At 45.6% G+C, this 19977-nt stretch overlaps 2 pseudogenes; both read left to right on the forward strand.

The window, feature by feature from the left end:
* The first annotated feature begins 2336 nt into the window (after positions 1-2336).
* On the forward strand, positions 2337-2919 carry LOC125115091 (60S acidic ribosomal protein P1-like; annotated as a pseudogene).
* Positions 2920-4427: 1508 nt separating this feature from the next.
* On the forward strand, positions 4428-5411 carry LOC125113855 (proteasome activator complex subunit 2-like; annotated as a pseudogene).
* Positions 5412-19977: the final 14566 nt, after the last annotated feature.

Here is a 19977-nt window from a genome sequence, read left to right on the forward strand (position 1 = left end):
TCCAGGTCAGGGATTGAATCTGAGCCACAAATTATGCTATAGCTATAGCAATGTCAGATCCTTTAACCCACTGTGCCAGGCAAGGGATCAAACCTATACCTCCGCAGCGACCTGAGCCACTGCAGTTGAACTCTTAATCCACTGCACCCCAGCAAGGACTCCTGCTCTTCAGGCAGTATTAATGGGACATGCTAAGAGGGAATCAATAAGATTGGCTGAGCTCAAATACCATAAAGTAAAAACTGAAGTTCACTTTGCAGAAACTGTGTGGAGCAAGACTGGAGTTTATTGCAAAAGCCTGCAAGCCCTTCTCAGCCTTAACTACCAGGTCTTTAGGCTAGAGGATTCCCATCCGAGGGGCAGTTATGGAACTTGCTCTGAGACCTTGGTTACAACTGCCCTTATGACTGAAGGAAGAAAAATACTCTTGAAACTTGAAATACCTACCACATCTTGGATGATGTCAGAAAAACTATCTCTTGGTGAGGGAAATACCCAGGAAGGTTCCGTAATAAAATGGCAGCAATAGTTTACGCAGCATCATCCCACCTGTGGAATGCAAGGATCACGTCCTCACGGGCAGGGAGCCTCATTCCTCCTAGGACTGGCTTTGAAACTGTATGAGGAGCTGCCAGATTCTCTCATCCCTTGGACAGTGTCCCATAAACAGCTTTCAACTGATGGACAGAGCTGTTTGGCTTGGGGATGGCAGCTCCAAGGTGAATGGGCAACATTGTTTGGAAGGCCACCACTCCGACCAGAGAAGGTGACAACAGATCAGCTCACTTGCATGCTGATTTCCCAGCAGCGATGGAAGAACTGAACAGTGATAAAAAAGCCCCTGTGTTTCAAGTTCTAGCTACTCATGGGCAAAGACCTACACCTGTGTAATGATTCCTCTGCAAAACTCAGAAACATCAGGAGTTCCCATTGTGGCTCAGTGGTTAACGAATCCAACTAGGAACCATGAGGTTGAGGGTTCGATCCCTGGCCTTGCTCAGTGGGTTAAGGATCCGGCATTGCTGTGAGCTGTGGTGTAGATTGCAGACGAGGTTCGGATTCTGTGTTGCTGTGGCTCTGGTGTAGGTCGGCCGCTACAGCTCCGATTAGACCCCTAGCCTGGGAACCTCCATATGCTGTGGGAGCGGCCCAAGAAATGGCAAAAAGACCGAAAAAAAAAAAAAAGACAAAAAAACCCTCAGAAACAAGAGGATTCTGAGAGCTTCGAGACTGATGAACCCATGAAGGTGTTGGGGGAGGGCAACACCTCCAGAGCAGGTCGAAAGCTCTGTGCCCCTCGCTCCATGCTTTACCCTGTGCATCTCTTCTATCTGGCTACTTCTGCTTGTAGCCTTTATAATACACCAATAATAGTAAAACCACAACCATGTTTCTAGTTATCTATGTAATTTCTGTAATTTATTTATTTGTTTATTTTTGCCAAGCCCAAGGCATGGGAAATTCCCAGTCCAGGGATTGAACCTGTGCCACTGGTGTAACCAGAGCAATGACATTTCAATGCTGGATACTTGACCCACTGAGCCATGAGGGAACTCCTGTAATTTACTGATTAATAGTAATTCCATGAAATTGATGCATAATGATTTATGTCATCCGTCCATTGTGAGCTTCTCTTTATATTGTTTGCCACAATCATTCTATAGCTACAGCAAGATAATATTTTGAAATATTAATCTTTGTGGTTTTCTTCTCTATTCTATTGAGTATGGGATCCTTCAGCTAATCAGCCAGAGACATCTTAAATGGCTTGGGAAGAATTGGATTTATTAAAATAGGAATGTAGGAGTTCCCATCGTGGTGCAGCGGAAACAAATCCGACTAGGAACCATGAGGTTGTGGGTTCAATCCCTGGCTTTGCTCAGTGGGTTAAGGATCTGGCATTGCCGTGAGCTGTGGTGTAGGTCGCAGACACAGCTTGGATCTGGCATTGCTGTGGCTGTGGTGTAGGCCGGCAGCTACAGCTCCAACTGGACTGCTAGCCTGGGAACCTCCATATGCCATGGGTTTAGCCCTAAAAAGCAAAAAAAAAAAAAAAGAAAAGAAAAGAAAAGAAAAGAAAAAAAAGAAAGGAATGTAAACAGAAAGAAATAGTTAGCTTTTGACTTCCCAACTTAAGCTCCAGAAGTGTACCTAAGACACATTGGGAAACCACAGCTTTTGATTTTGCAATAGAAAAGGACACTTGACCTTTTCTCAGCTGCGGCTAATGTGCTCAGTCCTTCCAAGGAAGCTAAGGCCAAGTTGGGGTGAGGCCCTCACTTCATCCGGCGACTAGCACCAAACCCGGCAGCCCCCATCTAACATTTGTCTGCACCATGGCCTCTGTCTTGGAGCTTGCCTGCCTCTACTCTGCCCCCATCCTGCATGACAACGATGAGGTGATGGTCACGGAGGATAAGATCAATGCCCTCATTAAAGCAGCAGGTGTAGGAGCTTCCATCGTGGCTCAGTGGTTAATGAATCCTACTAGGAACCATGAGGTTGTGGGTTCCATCCCTGGCTTTGCTCAGTGGGTTAAGGATCCGGCGTTGCTGTGAGCTGTGGTGTAGGCCAGCAGCTACAGCTCCAATTCGACCCCCCTACCTAGCCTGGGAACCTCCATATACCACAGGAGGGGCCCAAGAAATGGCAAAAAGACAAAAAAAGAAAAAAGCAGCAGGTGTAAATGTTGAGCCATTCTAGCCAGGCTTGTTTGCAAAGGCTCTGACCAATGTCAACATCGGGAGCTTCATCTGCCATGTGGGGACTGGTGGACCTGCCCCAGCAGCTGGTGCTGCTCCAGTAGGAGATGCTGCCCCGGCTACCACTGCTGCCCCAGCTGAGGAGAAGTAAGTGGACGCGAAGAAAGAAGAATCTGAGGAGTCTGATGATGATATGGGCTTTGGTCTTTTTGACTAAACTTCTATAACACATTCAATAATAAAAAGCTGAGCTATAAAAAAAAAAGAAAGTAAAGAAAAGGACACTTGAGGATCAAAGAGATCCTGTAAGAAAAGGGCAGAGAATATGTGCCTGAACAGTAGATGGTATCAAAGTTAAAAAAAGGTAGGGAGTTCCTGCTGTGGTTCAGTGGTAACAAACCCGACTAGTATCCATGAGGATGCAGGTTTGACCCCTGGCCTCACTCAGTGGCTTAAAGATCCAGTGCCCAGACCAGCTCAGCAGGTGAGAGCTAAAGAAGGGGTGCTGTGAAACTTAAGAAAAGGTGAACATAAAACAAAACACAGAGACATTTATCTTAACCAAAGGGGGGGAACCGGGGGACCCAAGGTCTCAGGGACCAAGAGCACTGCCTCAAGAAACCACGAAGCTTTTATTGTGCTCTATAAGATGACGTCAAGTGAGGAGGGGGCTACGGGTGCAGGATATAGTTTTTTTAATTATTTTAAAAGTCACATAGCTGGAAGCTGGTTAAGCTTTTACTCTGAACTTTAGGCATTTAACAATCATTAGCATTGGGGAAGCTTGGCATCAGCTGTCTATGCATAGCATCTAGAGAATCACCATTGTGCTTCCACAGATGGGGTGCCTATCTGTAGCAACCTGAGTGTGCCTATGTTTGCACCTCGTTCTCCTTGCTGATGCCTATCCCACTAATGACCCCTCATAAACCCCCTGGGGTCTTGAGGCTCCTCTTTCTCTTATTTTAACAGGACATATTATGCTGTGCAAACGGCATGCCTATCTGCCCAGGTCCTGCGTGCCTAGACCAACGCATCTGCCCAGGTCCTGCGTGCCTAGACCAACGCATTATGTTGTGTTCAGCTGACCACATGAATAACTTATGCCTTTTGGTCTTTGTTCTTAAGCTTAAGTTATTTACCAGCACTGCGACTGTCTTTCAAGCAGGAATATAGGGTAAAGTAAAGCAGGACAAGACGGCGTTTTCAGCATAGAAAATAGAAGCAGAGAGACTAAGAAAAGACGGTAGAAACATGTCTCCTGACAATCCAGCACTGCCACAAGCTGCGGTGTAGGTCTCAGGCTGTGGCTTGCATCCTTCATTGCTGTGGCTGTGGCTTAGGCCAGCAGCTACAGCTCTGATTCGACCCCTAGCCTAGGAACTTCCATGCACGTGAGTGTGGCCTCAAAAAGAGGAAAGAAAGAAAAAAAGAAGGAAAGAAAGAGAGAGAGAAAGAAAGATAAGCAAAGCTGAACACTAGCTGAACTGCTGGGCATAGATTTTATTCAGTAATACTGTTGCAACAGGGAAGAGAGGGAAGAGCAAAACTGAACTCAACTTCAATTCGTGCAGGTGTCTGAGATAGAATTACAAGTTTGGGGTCAGTGGTATATACATGGTGCATTGGGGTCAGTGGTACATACATGGTGCTTCCCCAATATAATTTTTTTTTTTCAGCTGAGATATAATTGGAGACCAGAGATCTAGCAGCAACTGGAAGAGCATGGCCAAGCCTCATGGGGTGTGCCTGATCAAGGAAGCCCCCAAACAGATGGATGGCTCTGGGTAAAATCTTTTCCAGGAGGCTGAGGAATTCCGCTACAAATTTTTGCCTTAGAAAATCATACATCTGGAGTTCCCCGTGTGGCTTAGCAGTAATGAATCCAACTAGCATCCATGAGAACAGGGGTTCGATCCCCAGGCTCTCTCAGTGGATTAAGGGTCTGGCATCGTCATGAGCTGTGGTGTAGGTCGCAGACACAGCTCGGATCCCGCATTGCTGTGGCTGTGGCATAGGCTAGTAGCTACAGCTCCAATTCGACCTTCTAGCCTAGGAACTTCCATATGCCTTGGGTCCAGCCATAAAGAAAAAAAGAAAAAAGAAAATCGTATACCTGAATCAGCTCTTGCAAGAGGACTCCCTCAATGTGACTGACCTCACTTCTCTCGGGGCCCCTCTGGACCTCCCCATCCCAGACCCCCACCCAAGGATGATGAGATGGAAACAGAGAAGCAGGAGAAGAAAGAAGTCCCTAAGTGTGGCTTTCTCCCTGGGAATGAGAAGGTCCTGGCCTGGCTTGCCCCGATTCAGCCAGAAGTCTGGACTCTCAAAGAAAAATGCATTCTGGTGAGCACAGGGACCCAGCACCTGACCCCCAAAATTGAGGATGGAAATGACTTTTAGGTGGCAGTCCAGGAAAAGGTGCTGGAGGGGGTAAATAAAGTCAAGACCAAAGTACAAGCCCTTCTAGACACGATTTCCAAGTACTTCTCAGAAAGCAGGGATGCTGCGGCCAAGGCCCCTAAGGAGACCAACATAATAGATCACTGGGCCCTGGTGCCCGAGCGAGACGAGGCAGCCTATGAGGAACTCAGGGCCATGGTGCTGAACCTGAGGACCTTCTATGTTGAACTTGACCATATTATCAGCAGCAACCTGGAGTAAATTGTCAGCCCAAGGTGGGGGGAGAAGCCATCAATGGACTGAGCCCACGATTAGAAGGGAAATAAATGACCTGTACTTTGTGTGGATTAAAAAAAAAAAAAAAAAAAAAAGAGTTCCCATCAGGGCTCAATGGTTAACAAACCCAACTAGCATCCATGAGGACATGGGTTTGATCCCTGACCTCACTCAGTGGGTTAAGGATCTGGCATTGCTGTGAGCTATGGTGTAGTTCACAGACGTGGCTCAGATCCCAAGTTGCTGTGGCTGTGGTGTAGGCTGGCAGCTACAGCTCCGATTGGACTCCGAGCATGGGAACCTCCATATGCTGCGGGTGCGGCCAAAAACATTCTTTTTTTAATTAATAAAGGTTAATCTCTAGAGAAGCCTGGCAAATGGTATCCTCCAGGGGATTATCAGACTTTAGTCATCAGACAGTCTGATGAAAGTTCTATGTTGTGGCAAAATTCCTTTCCCCAGTCAGCTGGGCTGGTTCTGTAGCTGTGCCCTGGCAACAGGTTTTCCATTCAATGAAGCGTTTAGAAGCATCTGTTGAACCCATTTCAAGTGCAAGTGATGCCAGAAAGATGTTGCCAGAATCCTGGTTGTTGTTCACACAGCCAAAGAATGAACTTCACGAACACACAGGCAGTGAGCAAGCAAAGTCTTTATTATAGGAAAGCAAATAGCTCCCAAAACAGCTGGGAGGAGGGAGAAGACCCCCCCCCCATTGTCTTACAGGGGTTTTTATCCATATAAAAGGGATAGGAGTTCCCATAGTGGCGCAGTGGTTAACGAATCCAACTAGGAACCATGAGGTGGCGAGTTCGATCCCTGGCCTCGCTCAGTGGGTTAAGGATCTGGCGTTGCTGTGAGCTGTGGTGTAGGTCGCAGACGTGGCTCGGACCCCACGTTGCTGTGGCTGTGGCATAGCCTGGCAGCTACAGCTCTGATTCGACCCCTAGCCTGGGAACCTCCACATGCCTGGGAACCTCCACATGCCGCAGTGCCCAAGAAAAGGCAAAAAGACAAAAAAAAAAAAAGATGGGGGTACAAACGTGGGGTCCAGAAAGATGTGGTTTTCTCCTGTTGGCCTTGCCCAATTACCTGTATCAGTCCTCGTCCAATAGGGGTCTTAGGGGTGGAAATGTCCCATAAGTCTCATGGTTTCTTTGCCCTTTTCTTCCCATAAACTGAGTCACAGGGAGTTAGGGATTAATGTCCATCTGGGCGTAGGTACAATCCCTGTAGTAAACATCCCTGTGGGGATGTTACTCCCTAGAACCCTTAAGCCACAAATGTTAATCAATGGCCATATCAAAGAATGCATCGAAGCCCATGCTCCTACACTGACTACCTGAGTTATTATTCTGCCTCAAAAGGATTGTGTTGGATGATGGTGGGAAACAAAGATGAATGTAATATAATGTGTGTGTGTGTGTGTGTGTGTGTGTGTGTGTGTGTCTGTGTGAATGCATGCATGTTGGCGGTGGGGGGCGGGGTGCAAGAGCAACAGCTACTGTCTTTTTTTTTTTTTTTTTGGTCTTTTTGCCATTTCTTGGGCTGCTCTCGCAGCATATGGAGATTCCCAGGCTAGGGGTCCAAACGGAGCTGTAGCCCCCTGCCTACGCCAGAACCACAGCAACGCAGGACCCGAGCCGCATCTGCAACCTATACCACAGCTCACGGCAATGTCGGATCCTTAACCCGCTGAGCAAGGACAGGGATTGAACCCTCAACCTCATGGTTCCTAGTCGGATTCGTTAACCACTGCGCCATGACAGGAACTCTAACAGCTACTGTCTTGTTTTTGCTGGACATGAACCAGGGCAAGTATGAACGTGAGGAAGCACCTCATAAAGCCTGAGGATGAAGTAAACTTGGCCGTAGGCAGAGCCAAACAAGAGAGACATAGAGTCCCAGTGCAGTGGAATGTTTGAGCCTTAGATCAACCACCACCTTGTGATCGTTAACAAGGGAAACCCTACCAAAAGGGAGTCAGGAGGACAGAATGGGGAGATATTGTGCATATGCAATTCAGATCCCAACAAGAAGACATGGACTTTGCTTCTCCAGCAGGAAGTGATACTACTTTACCACTGCCAGAGGGAAGAAAAAGATTCTCCTTGCCTGGCAACAGCTCAGCCAATGAGAGTCTGCCACAACTCAGCCAATGAAAAGCCACTATACTTCAAACTTCCAGTTTTCCTCCAATGGACTTTTTGTTTGTAATACCTCCTCTCAAATTCCCCTTCTCTTTAAAAGAATTTCCTCTCCTTTGCTTTGTCTGGACTTGCATGTGGTTTATAAAAGTTGCATGTACCAAATTGGAATTCTTTGCCACTCCCAGATAAACTTGTTTTGCTGATAAAAATAGCCGTTTATTGTTTCATACTAATGAGCTGAAAAGAGAATTATTTTTTTTAACTTTTTGTTTATGGAATCCAATAAATTGCTTAAGCCATTTTGAGTTAGATTTGCCTTCACTTGCCACTGAAACAGCCCTAAATAACGCAAGTGATTCGATTAATCTCCTGTTTTAAAATTTACTAACTGCTTTCTTTGTAGTCTTTAATGCCTAATTAAATGAACTGTTGACGTTGCAGAGTTAGCCAGTTTCAGAAACTGGAGTAAATCCTAGATACCTTATTTTTAAAAATTACACTGTGGAAAATTTCAAACAAATAATAAAGTATAAATGATAGTGTAATGAACCGTTACGTTCCTATCTCTTTGTTTCAACAATCATCAATTCATGAACAAACTTGTTTCACCTCTTCTATCCTCCATCTCCTGAAATGGACTATTTTAGAGCATATCCCATGCTTAATTTCATCTGATTAGTGTGCCTGGGTCATAGGACTATGATCTCCAAGGAGCAGGGAGAGGGAATGTCTAGATCCCTTTAGACCCCCAAGCCTCCTCCAAGCAGAAGATCCGTCTTGATGGTGGCAAGTCAGAAAAAGTTGACTTTCCATTGTTAGTAGTATTAACAGTGATGCAAAAGAGAGAGGAAGTAGTCAGGAGAAGCTTTTGCCTTTTGTCTTTTTAGGGCCACACTCCTGGCATATGGAAGTTTCCAGGCTAGGGGTCTAATGGGAGCTGTAGCGGCCTGCCTATGCCAGAGGAACTGGGGATCTGAGCCGTGTCTGGTCCTACACCACAGCTCAGTGCAACACAGGATCCTTAACCTACTGAGCAAGGCCAGGGATCAAACTCGTGTCCTCATGGATAGCTACCAATGAGCTGTGACAGGAACTCCCAGGAAAAGCTTTTGTATAGGAAGGAGGATCAAACTGAGCTCTGTGAGATGAGTAGAATATAGATACCTAGAGAGACTAAAAAATAGGATTTATTTTTAATTTCTATATAATAAATGTAATAGTAAGAAAAATTGGAAAGAAAAGAATGTAGGAAAAATAGTCATTAAAATTCTTATTAACCAAAAGGCCATTGGTGTTTGGATTTTAATGCTTATCTTTTGTTTTGTTTTGTTTTGTTTTTGTTTGTTTGTTTTTCTGTCTAACAACAGTTGTAACTTACTGCAAGTTTATACCCCTGTATTTTAAAAAATGTTTATTACAGTTGATTTACAATGTTCTGTCAGTTTCTGCTGTACACCAAAGTGACCCAGTTTTATTTTATTTTTTTTTCTTTTTCTTACATAATCTTCCACCATGTTCCACCACTTATGGTTGTATATAGTTCCCTGTGCTATACAGGAGGATCTCATTGCCTATCCAGTCCAAATGGAATAGGTTTTTTTTTAAATTTTTTAATGATTTTTATCTTTTCCATTATAGTTGATTTACAGTGTTCTGTCAATTTCTACCATACAGCAAAGTTACCCAGTCTCACACACCCACCCACACACATATATACAAAGTTCCATCCATAGAGCAGGATCTCATTGCTTATCTGCTCTAAATGCAATAGTTTGCATCTACTAACCCCCAACTCCCAGTCCATCCCACTCCCTCTACCTATACTTTTCTTTAGCAAGGTAAGCAGTTTTCTAAATTACTGTGGATTCTTTGTAAATATAATTTTGTAGTTCCCATCGTGGCTCAGAGGAAATGAATCTAATATCCATGAGGATGCAGTTTCGATCCTTAGCCTTGCTCAGTGGGTTAAGGATTTGGCATTGCTGTGAACTGTGGTGTAGGCTGGTAGCTACAGCTCTGATTTGACCCCTAGCCTGGGAACCTCCATATGCTGCAGGTGTGGCCCTAAAAATGCCCTAAAAAAAAAAGTAAACCTTGAGATACTTTCTCACTATCTCCTAAAAAAATAAAAATTAAAAATAAATTAAAAATATTTTAACAGATGCATGATATTCTATTAAGAACATATTCCATGATTTATTTGGTCAACCTCCCATATTTTGGCATTCTGATTTCTTTTAGCGTGTGTGATTATATATAACTATGTGATGAGCTTTTTTTGTTTGTTTTTTGTTTTGTTTTTGTTTAAAACTTTTTCTAGGAGTTCCCTCATGGTTCAGTTAAGAATCCAGTGTTGTCACTGCTGTGGCTCTGGTTACAGCTGTGGCGCAGGTATGATCCCTGGCCTGGTATAGCCCAAGAAAGAAAGAGGAGTTCCCGTTGTAGCGCAGAGGAAACGAATCCAACTAGGAACCATGAGGTCTTGGGTTTGATCCCTGGCCTCGCTCAGTGGGTTAAGGATCCGGTGTTGCCGTGAGCTGTGGTGTAGCTCACAGTCCCGGCTCGGATCCCACATTGCTGTGGCTCTGATGTAGGCCGGCGGCTACAGGTCGGATTCGACCCCTAGCCTGGGAACCTCCATATGCTGCAGATGCAGCCCTCAAAAGACAAAAAGACAAAAAAAAATAATAATAAAAATAAAGGAAGGAAGGGAGAAAGAAAAGGAAGGAAGGAAGAAAGAAAAACTTTATGCACACTGTGGTGTATGAAACTACTGGCCAACGGGGACCAGCCGTATAGCACAGGGAATTCTCCTCAATATTCTTTGTAATCTATATGGGAAAATAATCGGAAAAAGAACTTGACAGGTGTATATGTATAACTGAATCACTTTGCTTTACAACAGGAATTAGCCCAACATTGTAAGTCAACTATATTTCAATAAACTCTTTTAAAAATGAAAAAAAACTTCTGAATTTTTGCCTTAATTCATTAGTAGGGATCACCAAAAGCAAAATTACTGTTGAAAGACTGTGAACATTATAGAGTGGGGCATTTCTAATACTGATTTTTTTTGTATATAGAGATATAATTTACTAATTTTTTTGTATATAGAGATATTATTATATATAGTGTGTGTGTGTGTGTGTGTGTGTGTGTGTGCATGTGTATGAATTCCTGGGCCTTAGAGTTCCCTTCGCGTAGTTTAGCAGGTTAAGAACCTGGCATAGTGGAGTTCCTGTTGTAGCTTAGTGGAAGGGAACCCGACTGTGATCCATGAGGATACAGGTTTGATCCCTGGCCCCCCTCAGTGGGTTAAGGACCCAGTGCTGCTTTGAGCTGTGGTGTAGGTCACAGATGCAGCTCAGATCCTATGTTGTTGTGGCTGTGGTGTAGGCCTGTAGCCACAGCTCAGATTCAACCCCTGGCCTGGGAACTTTCACGTGCTGCGAGTGCAGCCCTAAAAAAAAGGACCTGACACAGCGTCTGTAAGGATGCAGGTTCCATCACTGGCCTTGCTCAGTGAGTTAAGGATCCAGTGTTATCACAAGCTATGGTGTAGGTCGCTGATGGCAGCTCAGATCTAGTGTTGCTGTGACTGCAGTGTAGGCAGGCAGCTGCAGCTCCGATTCAACTCCTAGCCCAGGAATTTCCATATGCCACAGATGCAGCCATAAAAGAAAAAAAAAAAATTCCCAGGCCAAAGATTGGGCCACAGGTTCATGCTACAATAATGACCCAAGCCATAGGAGTTACCACACTAGATCCTTAACCCACTGAGCCACCAGGCAATTCCTCTTTAATATTGATTTTACAATATCTCATGCTATTATCTCACAAGGTTATTCAAAATTCTTAAGGTAAAACTGATAGAAATTGATGAATTTTAAAAACATAGGACATAGGAGTTCCCTTCGTGGCACAGTGGTTAACGAATCCGACTAGGAACCATGAGGTTGCGGGTTTGATCCCTGCCCTTGCTCAGTGGGTTAATGATCCGGCGTTGCTGTGAGCTGTGGTGTAGGTTGCAGACGCGGCTCGGATCCCGCGTTGCTGTGGCTCTGGCGTAGGCCAGTGGCTGCAGCTCCGATTGGACCCCTAGCCTGGGAACCTCCATATGCCGCGGGAGCGGCCCAAAGAAATAGCAAAAAGACAAAAAAAACCCAAAAAAACAAAAAAAAACCATAGGACCTAGAATGTATGTTATAAAAGTATAATTTTTTTTTTTGCTTTTTAGGGCCTCACTCGTGGCATATGGAGGTTCCCAGGCTAGGGGGTCATATTGAAGGTTACAGTCTGCCAACCTACACCACAGCCACAGCAATGCAGGATCCAAGCCACATCTGTAACCTACATCATAGCTCACGACAACTCCAGATCCTTAACCCACTGAGTGAGGCCAAGGATCTAACCCGCAACCTCATGGTTCCCAGTCAGATTTGTTTTCACTGTGCCATGATAGGAACCCCTACAAATATACCCCATTTTTTTTTTTTTTTTTGTCCTTGTAGGGCCACACCAGCGGCACATGGAGGTTCCCAGGCTAGGGGTCTAATCAGAGCTGTAGCTGCCTGGCTTATACTATAGCCACAGCAACACCAGATCTGAGCCTCATCTGCGACCTACACCACCGCTCATGGCAATGCCGGATTTTAACCCACTGAGCGAGGCCAGGGACCAAACCCACAACCTCATGGTTCCTAGTTGGATTCATTTCTGCTGCACCATGATGGGACCTCCCAAATATAATTTTTAATGAGGCACACAGGCATCCAGAATAAAGGAGTACCTTTCCCAGCCTCCTTTGGAGCTAAGTGTGATCATGTGACTAAGTTCTGGCCAATGGGATATCAGTAGAGGTGTTCTCTGGGCAGTTGCTGGAAGCCTTCCCCAATGGGTATCTTTTGCCACCTTGTTCTTCTTTCTAAAACATTATGGACTAGTAGTATAGATGCCATTATTTGGAATAAGGAGCATAAGGACAAGAGCATACACTTGATGGGAAGACAAGCTGGAAGAGGCCAGGGTCTCTGACAACTCTGAGGCGTTAACCCACCATCCCACTTTTCCTCCATTTCCCTCTCTTTGCATGGGAGGAAGTTCCACCTTTTAAGCCACTGGCGGTTTGAGTTTTCTACTACACACACAAAAACCTAATTCTAACTCAGTACAGTGTGGTTTAGAAGCTGGGAATAGCACTGCTACTCTTTTTCATCAGCCTAGAGAAGGGCACAGTTACTGCCATGGGAAAAAGCATTTCTTTTTCTTTTTTTTTTTCGTCTTTTTGCTATTTCTTGGGCCGCTCACGCAGCATCTGGAGGTCCCCATGCTAGGGGTCCAATCGGAGCTATAGCCCTTGGCCTATGCTAGAGCCACAGCAACTCGGGATCCGAGCCGTGTCTGTAACCTACACCACAGCTCACGGCAAAGCCAGATCCTTAACCCACTGAGGAAGGGCAGGGACCGAACCCGCAACCTCATGGTTCCTAGTCGGATTCGTTAACCACTGCACCACGACGGGAACTGCAGGAAAAAGCATTTCAAAAGTACTTTGAGATCATGTCACTAGGTTTGGCTTAAGCATTCCTGATACAGAAAAGAAAGAAAGGAAGGGAGAGGAAAGGAGGAAGGAAGGGAAAAAAAGGGGGGAAGAGAAGAAAACTTTCGTGTCAGCAGCAGGAAAACCCAAGTCAAACTATAAGTTTCGTGTTGTCCAAATTTCAGCTTAGTGTAAAGGAAAAGAAGGGAGATGGAGCCAAATTTATCTTATTTCCAGAGATGACCAACCCTACTCTAAGAACCATCAAAATACTCTCTTGAGAAAACTGCAACTGCAAATAAAGTGGCATTTGTCATCTCTCTGGGTATGTATTTAACCCTGCAGAAGAATAACCTGTTTTAATTTGCTAAAGCTCAAGTCTAGCCCTGTTTACCTCTGAGCTGGGACAAAGAAATCACTGAGGAAATAGTCAAAACAAAAATGCCAAGGGGTTCCCATCGTGGCACAGTGGAAACAAATCCAGCAGGAACCATGAAGTTGAGGGTTCGATCCCTGGCCTCAATCAGTGGGTTAGGGATCCAGCATTGCCGTGAGCTGTGGTGTAGGTCGCAGACATGGCTCGGGTCTGGCATTGCTTGGCTGTGGTGTAGATCAGCAACTACAGCTCTGATTGGACCCATAGCCTGGGAACTTCCATGTGCTGCTGGTGCATAAAAATAAACAAAACAAAACAGAACAGTGTCCATCTACAAAAGAGAAACAAAATACCAAGTCAAAAGAAAGTTGTGTTAGAATGTACTTTGGTGAAAACACTGACACTTTGGGGCACAAAGCTGGAAACAGGGAATCAGAGATTTTTTATTTTTTTGCTTTTTAGAGCCCCAGCCACAGTGTATGGAGGTTTCCAGTGTCAAATCGGAGCCACACCTGCCTGCCTACACCAGAGCCACAGCAACACAGGATCCAAGCTGTGTCTGTGACCTATACGGCACAGACACAGCTCATGGCATCACCAGATCCTTAACCCACTGAACGAGGCCAGGGATGGAACCCACAACCTCATGGTTCCTAGTCGGATTCGTTTCTGCTGCGCCACGATGGGAGTTCCCAGAGATTTTTTTGAAGTTCTTGCTGTTCAATAAAAACAATGTTCTGGAGGGTCCGTCATGGCTCAGTGGTTAACGAATCTGACTAGCAACCATGAGGTTGTGGGTTCGATCCCTGGCCTTGCTCTGTGAATTAAGAATCCCGAGTTGCTGTGGCTGTGGTGCAGGCCGGCGGCTACATCTCTGATTAGACCCCTAGCCTGGGAACCTCCATATGCCGTGGGAGCGGCCCTAGAAAAGACAAAATAAATAAACAATAAAAACAATGTTCCTCCTGGGGGGGGGGGGTAAAATATTTTGCTGTGATGTTTAGAAGCAGTCCTTACCCATGTTCTTTCCTGACATTGTAATTTGTCCTGGTCAATACCATGATCAGATTCAAAAGCTAAGAGCTGCATGTAGGTGACCCTCTCAGAATGAAACTGTCATCAATGATGTCTCTTAATTTGATGTCCTCTGATGAAAAGAACCCTCTCTGGACCAGATCTCCCTGCCCACTGTCCTCTCTGCCAAACCACACGTGATGGGTCTGGCCCCTTGCTGCAAGATCCACTCTTTCCCCCTAACTCACCCTCGATCGAAGCTTGGATGCTTGCAGTCACCTCTCAAGGGAGCTGGAGAAGGGCCATCCAGTTCATGATTACATAGCCAGAGGTGAACCCAAGCCAGCTTCTTCCCGCCTGCACACATCCGAAATATTCCAATCAATGTTAGAGAAAGCAAAGATGAATGCTGTCCTTTTTTTTTGGTATTTTTTTTCTCTTTTTTTTTCTTTTTCTTTTTTTTCTTTTTTTTTTTTTTAAGGGCCCGACCCATGGCATATGGAAGTTCCCAGGCTAGGGGTCAAATCAGAGCCACAGCTGCTGGTCTACAGCTCAGCCATAGCAACGCCAGGTCTGAGCCACATCCTCGACCTACACCACAGCTCACGGCAATTCCGGATCCCGGACCCACTGAACGAGGTCAGGGATCGAACCCACATCTTTAGGGATACTAGTTGGATTCATTTCTGCTGAGCTACAAAGGGAACTCCCAATTTTTTATACTTAATTTTGTAATTAGATTATAGGTGATTTACACCTATAATTGTGTCAATTTCTGCTGCACAGCATCGTGACTCAATCATACATAGATATACATTTTTTTCTCATATCCTGTTCTATTCCAAGAAATTGGATATTGTTTCCTGTGCTGTACAGTAGGACCTATTTGCTTATGAATGTTGTCTTGGTCGAAGCCTAACAGAGGTAGCAAATCTATTTCTTAAAAAAATCATACAGTGTCTCTCAAAGCTACGTGATTAAAAATAAGCCTGCAATATCACAGCATTGTAAATCAGCTCTACTTTAATAAGTCTTTAAAAAAATGGAAAAAAAAGAAACCTGAAAACATCCTCAGCCATTCTATTATCATAATAAACAACTAACCTTCAGCAGGTGCAATTATCCATTAACAGCAGACTTTATGTGGTTTCTTATGTCATAAGTCTTTATTTTATTTTATTTTATTTTGTGTCATTAGGGCTGCACCTGTGGCATATGGAGGTTCCCAGGCTAGGGGTTGAATCGGAGCTGTAGCCACCAGCCTCCACCACAGCCACAGCCATGCCAGATCCGAGCCGCATCTGCAATTCTTGGATTTCCTGTTGTGGCTCAGCGGAAAGGAATCTGACTAGCATCCATGAGGATGTGGTTTCAATCCCTCACCCTGCTCGGTGGGTTAAAGATCCGGCATTGCCATGAGCTGTGGGGTAGGTCACAGACGCGGCTTGGATCTGGCGTTGCTGTGGCTGTGGTGTAGGCCGGCAGCTGTAGCTCCGATTTGACCCCTAGCCTGGGAAACTTCCATGGGCCGCAGGTGTGGCCCTAAAAAGGCCAAATAAATAAATAAAGATAGATAGACAGATATTTCGGAGTTCTCATCATGGCGCAGCAGAAACAAATCCGTCTAGGAACCATGAGGTTGCAAGTATGATCCCTGGCCTCCCTCAGTGGGTTAGGGATCCAGGGTTGCCATGAGCTGTTGCTGTGGCTGTGGTGTAGGCCAGCAGCTATAGCTCTGATCAGAACCCTAGCCTGGGAACTTCCATATGCTGCGGGTGCGGCCCTAGAAAGACAAAAAAAAAAAAAGAAAGAAAAATAGGTATTTCACCTCTAGGGTAAAGGAGATGGTTGTAGATCTCAGCAATGAAATCTATACTTTCTTGATTTTTTTCCCCCCCAAAATCAAAGTTGGGACATATACAAAAAGAGTTGGATGTAATTGTAGTTGGTGATGGGTGTTGTCATTACATTCCAGTGTGCTCCACCAGCTACAGTGCTCATTATTACTTTGGGCTTTTTCTGAAACCACCTGCCTGCGGCCCCAGAGGCAGGAAGGTTGCCCTTGTTCCCTGCTCGATTTCCCTTTAAGAGCTGTTCGTGTTTCAGCTGGTGAAGGTCCAAGTGCCCTCTGGACTAATTGGCACGATGTGTGATTCTTCCAATTTGGAAGCGAGCGAGCCTGTTCTCCAGGGAGGGTTCTTCCACCTAATTGCTCTCAGAGAGATTCCTGCCCCTACCTTTGGCAGCCTTCACCAGAAACGAACCCCTCTAGCTGTTAGGATGAGCTAGGAACCCAGAGACGGGAAAACAGGAGTTTGGAACAGACTTACTGAGACTTTGGAAACCAGTGACCTTTTGAAATGGAGGAAGTGGGGAAAAGGCCAGCTCCGAAGCTGAACCCATGAACCCACCCCCCCCAAATCAGGCACCTAGCTCTGCCTCAACCTTTGTCTTCCTTTCTCCAAAGGGCTTCAGAGAAGGAGGGTTGGTAGAGGGAGCTAATGCAATAACCCGGGTTCCAAGGAGGGAGAGAACACGACTTATTTGGAATAAATGCTTTAACAAACCACATGGACTTGAGGGAGACATGCAAAGAACGCGCTGGATGAGAAAAATAGTGTTGACCCTGAGCGGGGGCTCCATGAGGAATCTCTGTATCGAGGGAATGAGAGAGGGCGAGTGAGAAAGAAAGACACAGAGAAGGAGGTCCTGTTTGAGCACCACCGGCCACCCTAGGCATGGGACGTGTTGGGGTAGGAAGGGAGCCTGGCAGGGGACAAATGAATAGGTCATCAGGTGGAAAGAAATGTTGACGAATATAAATGGAATGGATGGAGTTCCCTGGTGGCTCAGCAAGTTAAGGATCCAGCATAGTGGTTGTGTTGCTGGGTGGCTGTTGGATGAGATTTTTTTTTTTTGTCTTTTTGCCTTTTCTAGCACAGCTTGCCGAAGCATATGGAGGTTCCCAGGCTAGGGGTTCCAACTGGAGCTGTAGACGCCAGCCTATGCCAGAGCCACAGCAATGCAGGATCTCAGCTGCAGTCTGCAACCTACACCACAGCTCATGGTCAACACCGGATCCTTAACCCACTGAGCATGGCCAGGGATCGAACCCGCAACCTCATGGTTCCTACTCAGATTCATTAACCACTGAGCCATGAAGGGAACTCCCAGGTGAGATACTTTTTTTAGAAGATTTTATGTGCCCAATTTTCGGATCTCCTCATATCTAGAAAAACTCTAAAATCTTTCAAGGTGATGTCTGTTCCTCGTGACTATCAGTAACCTTCATGAGACCAGCCACAAACGTTTACAAAGTGTGTGCCTGGCTGCATGCACCTCCCCCTCACCTTTATCATATACACTGATAATTATTTTCCCCTCAGCCTCTCTGGGGCGGTATTTCAGAGCTATCTGAAATACTGCCCCCACAAGCTATTGTTAAGTGGACAAAACAAAGGATGTCACAGTCATCTGTGAGTGCAGCCACCCCCAAGGGTGATCAGGGGAGCCCCTAGGGCTGTGAAGACTCAGGATACTGGCCCCAGTAGCTGACCTGCATATCAAAGGAATGATTTCAGTGAGCCCAGACCTCTTTTGTTCCTGCTACCTTGAAAGATTTTAGAGTTTTTCTACATATGAGGAGATCCTGAGAATTGGGCACATAACATTTTCTAAAACAGGAGTTCCTGTCGTGGCGCAGTGGTTAACGAATCCGACTGGGAACCATGAGGTTGCGGAATTCGATCCCTGACCTTGCTCAGTGGGTTAAGGATCCGACAGTTGCCGTGAGCTGTGGTGCAGGTCGCAGACGCAGCTTGGATCCTGCGTTGCTGTGGCTCTGGCGTAGGCCAATGGCTACAGTTCCGATTCGACCCCTAGCCTGGGAACCTCCATATGCTAGGGGAGCGGCCCTAGAAATGGCAAAAAAAAAAAAAAAATTTCTAAAACATATCTGACTAACTGAAGACCAACAAGTCTTCCAGTTTTCCCAGGGCAGAGAGTGCCTCAGTCCTGACTTGCACCCTGAGCTCTGCTCAGGGGGTGCTGCCGATCCGCAGCTGCTGTGGCTCAGGATGTAATCCATGTAGAGGCTGATGGCAAGTGCCAAGCTCCAGTTCACACAGCCAAAATTGGTTTGGGGATGGAGAAAGGAGACTCGAAGTGCCCAGCGTGAAATAGAGGTGAATTTGGAACTGCTGGACTCCAAAGCTCATTTAATTATCTGTATTAGTCCCATCCCTCTCCTGCACCAGCCCAGGGCTTTGGGACTATGGGAATTAGTGTCTACGAGCTGCTGGCCCTGTTTCTGGTAGGAGAAGCCTAGCATGGGGCATACATATGTGGGTTTGGGAGCCAGACTCACTGGGTTTGAGTCCTAGCTCATCCTTTGCTAGTTGTGTGACCGAGGGCAAGTTTTTTCAGATTCTTTGCACCTCAATCTTCTTATTTGCAAAGGCAAGACAACAATAGTGCCTTCTTTGTAGACGTGTCAGGGGAAGTAATTGAGATATACACGTACGAATTTTAGCACAATGCACTAAATATTAGTTGTTACTTTTCTTTCTTTCTTTCTTTCTTTCTTTCTTCCTTCTTTCCTTCCTTCCTTCTTTCTTTCTTTCTTTCTTTCTTTCTTTCTTTCTTTCTTTCTTTCTTTCTTTCTTTCTTTCTTTCTTTCTTTCTTTCTTTCTTTCTTTCTTCTTTTTAGGGTCTCACCCACAGCATATGGAGGTTCCCAGGTTAGGGATCCAATCAGAACCTACACCAGAGCCACAGCAACACCAGATCTGAATTGTGTCTGCAACCCTCACTCACAAGCTTGTGGGCAATGCCAGATCCTTAACCCACTGAGACAGGCCAGGGATCGACCCTGCCTCCTCATGGATGCTAGTCGGTTTTGTTAACTGCTGAGCCACGACAGTACTCTGTTACCATTACTTCTTTTTTTTCTTTCTTTCTTTTTTTTTTTTTTTTTTGTCCTTCTAGGGCTGTACCCATGGCATATGGAGGTTTCCAGGCTAGGAGTTGAATCAGAGCTGTAGCCGATGGTTGTATGCCAGAGCCACAGCAAACACAGGATCTCAGCCAAGTCTGTGACCTACACCAAGCTCACGGCAATGCCAGATCCTTAACCCACCGAGCAAGGCCAGAGATCAAACCCAAACTTAAGGTTCCTAGTCGGATTGTTAACCACTGAGCCACAGAGGGTACTCCCTGTTACCATTACTTCTAACAGCAATTTAGTATCATGCCACCACATCCTGTTTTTTTTTTTTTGTCTTTATGCCTTTTATAGGGCCGCTCTGTCAGCATATGGAGGTTCCCAGGCCAGGGGTCTAATCGGAGCTGTAGCCCGCCTACGCCGAGCACAGAACCGGTCGGATCTGAGCCGTGTCTGCGTCCTGCACCACAGCTCAGCAACGCTGGACCTTAACCCACCGAGCAAGGCCAGGAATTGAACCGCAACCTCATGATTCCTAGTCGGATTTGTTAACCACTGTGCAAAACAGAACTCCA

The sequence above is a fragment of the Phacochoerus africanus genome, chromosome 14 (genome assembly GCF_016906955.1).
Source record: "Phacochoerus africanus isolate WHEZ1 chromosome 14, ROS_Pafr_v1, whole genome shotgun sequence".
Lineage (NCBI taxonomy): Eukaryota > Metazoa > Chordata > Mammalia > Artiodactyla > Suidae > Phacochoerus > Phacochoerus africanus.